The sequence below is a fragment of the Eretmochelys imbricata genome, chromosome 1 (genome assembly GCF_965152235.1).
Source record: "Eretmochelys imbricata isolate rEreImb1 chromosome 1, rEreImb1.hap1, whole genome shotgun sequence".
NCBI classification, from domain to species: Eukaryota; Metazoa; Chordata; order Testudines; family Cheloniidae; genus Eretmochelys; species Eretmochelys imbricata.
The window spans coordinates 214767203-214771092 of record NC_135572.1 but is presented as its reverse complement, the minus strand read 5'-3'; positions in this window follow the sequence as shown (position 1 = coordinate 214771092).

Sequence of the window (3890 nt, the reverse complement as noted above, 5' to 3'; positions counted from 1 at the left end):
ATTTTCAGCTTTCTGGAGTTTACGCGCATGCGCCTATGTTCCTTCACGGGAAGGAGAGGGGCGTGGTCTGGGCGGGCAAGGCAGCTGTGCGCGTGTGCCGGTCGCAGGAGAGGTGGGGGCAGAGCGGGGGCTTCCGTGACGGGGCTGCGGGGACAGTTTTGGCGTGGCGGCGGCGAGGGCGCCCCGCGGGCCCCCTTGGTGTTTACTGCCCACGTGGCAGGGCAGCCCGATCCCTATTCCGGGCAGTACCCGGCTGACAGCGCCGCTGCTGCGGGCCCTGCGTCGCTGGCTTCTCTCCACCCCTTGACCACGCTCCCCCGCCGCTCCCCGCCCCCTGGTCGCTCCTCTCGGGCAGGGGTCGGTACCACCATGTTGCCTGATGGGTGCCTGACAAAATTACCGTACTTAGTGACGGACATTGTGGGGGGAAGAGGATATGTCATTTAGTCATTCAGTTTTTTGAAAAATTACCACAGACCTCAGCATTTTTACCATGGACACTTGTGTCCATCTATGGACACGTTGTTGGCCCCTGCTCTGGGGCTGCTACTTGGGGGGGAGGGGCGGTCTGGGACTACGCTTGCCAAATTTCTCATTGGATCCCCTGCCCCGCCTCTCCCCTGGAGCCCAGCTTCGCACCCTATCTCTTCTCTCAAGGTCTCTCCCCGTTTGCTCCTCTCTCTCTCTCTCTCTCCCTCCCCATCCCCTGTGGCTCCTTGATCACTACGCTTCTGTCCTTCCCCTTTCCAGGTTACTGGATCTTCTCCATCTCCCCCCGCTCCACCACCAGCTGGGGGCCCTCTGTTCTGGGGCTGGGATGTGAGCTACAGCCCCTGATGCGGAGCCTGTCGGCCCATGAGATGCTGACACCCTCTCCCTCCTCTCCCATTCATGGTAACCGGACATGGTACCAGTCCCCTTTTGTCCAGGCTTTCCAGTTGAAAACAAGGCACCTAGCAACCCTAAAATGCACCCAGGCAGATGGGATCCCCACCCTGCCACTCCCTCCACTCTGCTTTGCTCCCATAGTTGGGGTAGGGCCTGCCAATTTGCATGATTTTATCAGCAGTCTTGGGATAGTTGTTGCTTTTCTGAAAGCCTCAGTTCCTGGAGTCCTGGGATTATGTGGGGGGAAAAAAAGGTTTCAGCCTTCCTGATTGCAAAGAAAAACTTGAAATTGTGTCCCACAAAGACTCTGACACCAGAAGACAAATTAGAAAGAACCCAAAGTCATTTTAAAAATAGCTTATTTTTAAGTCAATCATGTTTTTTATTTATTTATTTATTTTGGAGCTTGACTCATAATTTTTGATGCTTGTGGTTGGCAACTTTTTTAATATATATATTACTCTTATGCCAGTGTTGGTGCTTAGGATGGAAAGTAATCTCTTCTGCTCCACTCTGACATTTACTGCTGCTTCTGTCTGCTCTGTGGTGCTGACATCAACTGTTCTGTCCTCCCTGCTACGGGTTTTTCTTAAGGTTTATCTTGGACATCCTCATTTCCTCACACCAGTTGGTTCCCACTTGAGGGCTTCATGTGGGAGTCCCTGTGTACTTGCTCTAAATGTGTCCAGCACTTTCTTCTGATTCTGGTGAAGATTTTTCAAATCTGTTTGTTGGTGAAAGTCTCTCCAGCCAATGCCCAAAATCTTTCACAGGCACTTATTTTTTAACATGTCTAGTTTTCTGTCTGTTGTTTTGGTGAATCTCCAGCTCTCATAGCCATAGGTTACCACTGAGATTATGTTCAAGTTGACAATTCTCAGTTTTGTTCTGGTATTGTGTATCTTTTTGATTTCCATGCTTTGTCAAGTTTAGCAAATGCTGTGGATGCCTTTTCTATCTTTGGTGTCCCTTTCTTCTTGAGGTGGCCATTGACTTATAGGGTATGTGAACTGTTATACTTTCTTGATATTTTTGCCTTCTAATATGATGATGTTGCCTGATGTCAGGGTTTCAAGGAGTTTCTTTTAGCATAACCGATTCTGAGCCCTATTTGGCCTCCTGTTTTTACCAAATTGTCTTAATTTGTAGCTTTTTGGAAGGTATCACTCAGTAGCACAATATTGTCAGCAAAGTTCTAGGTATTTGCCATCTATCCATGCTATACCAGAGTTTGTGTTGCTCGTACACTTCTTCACTCTCCAGTCTATGGCAATGCCAAACAACAGTAGATATATCAATTATTTAGATAATGGCATAGAGAGTACACTTATAAAGTTTGTGGATGATACCAAGCTTGGAGGGGTTGCAAGTGCTTTGGAGGATAGGATTATAATTCAAAATGATCTGGACAAACTGGAGAAATGGACTGAAGTAAATAGGATGAAATTCAATAAGGATAAATGCAGAGTACTCCATTTAGGAAGGAACAATGAGTTGCACACGTACAAAATGGGAAATGAATGCCCAGGAAGGAGCACTGCGGGGAGAGATCTGGGGGGGTCATAGTGGACCACAAGTTAAATATGAGTCCACAGTGTAATACTGTTGAAAAAAAGCTAACATCAGTCTGGGATGTATTAGCAAGAGTGTTGTAAGCAAGACATGAGAAGTAATTCTTCCGCTGTACTTCATGCTGATTAGGCCTCAATTGGAGTATTGTGTCCAGTTCTGGGCACCACATTTCAGGAAAGATGTGGACAAATTGGAGACAGTCCAGAGAAGAGCAACAAAAATTATTAAAGGTCTAGAACAGAGGTTAGTTCCCTCTAAGGTGCATGCCTGGGCGGCCGCACACAAGAGAATGAAGTACCATCCACCTAATTAGTGGAGCTGTGCAGGCATGGCTCCACTAATTAAGTTCCTGGACCCTGGAGAAGACCCACATGTAAGGTGAGGTGGTGGTCTTGCGGGAATAAGGGATAGGTGGGAGGGGGAAGTGGGGTGAGAAGAGGGGGTGGGAGGAATTTGGGATGTGCAGGGTTGCAGCGGCCAGAGAAAGAGGTGACTTTCCCCAGCTCCGGGTCTGCGGCTGCCGGGAGAGACAGCCCTCCTTCCCAGTCTCAGCTCTGTGGCTGCTGTAGCGGGGGAGAAATGCCCCTCCTTCCCAGCCCAGCTCAGTGGCTGCCGTGGCAGGGGAGACCCCCTTCCTTCCCAGCCCCAGCAGGGGAGAGAGGGCACATCCATTGCATTAGAAAGGTAAGACTACTGATATTAAAATATGAGTTGTGTGTTCTTATTTGTAGAACAAAAAAAGTTTATTATTTTTAAGTTTTTATTATATAGCGCTTCTATCCAAAATGCTTTTCAATAGTTAGCTAATCGTACAAACAACATTTGGAAAGACCCTCAGCAGTTTTCAAGTGGTCCGCAAAAAAAAAAGTTTGAGAACCACTGGTCTAGAAAACATGCCTTATGAAGGAAGATTGAAAAAATTGGGTTTGTTTAGTCTGGAAAAGAGAAGACTGGGAGGGGACATAATACTTTTCAAGTACATAAAAGGTTGTTACAAGAAGAAGGGAGAAAAATTGTTCTTGTTAACCTCTGAGGATAGGACAAGAAGCAATGGGCTTAAATTGCAGCAAGGGAGGTTTAGGTTGGACATTAGGAAAAACTTCCTAGCTGTCAGGGTGGTTAAGTACTGGAATAAATTGCCCAGGGAGGTTGTGGAATCTCCATCATTGGAGATTTTTAAGAGCAGGTTAGACAAACACCTGTCAGGGATGGTCTAGATACTTAGTCCTGTCATGAGTGCAGGGGATTGGACTAGATGACCTCTCAAGGTTCCTTCCAGTTCTATGATTCTATAAAGTGCAGCCTTGTTTTATGCCAGTGTCCATATTAAATCACTGTGTTGTCTGGTTGTTCACTCTTACAGAGCAGAGTGCATCTTTATGCCTGGTCTTGATGATGATGTCAGCTTTAGCTGGGGTTCCATAAGATGA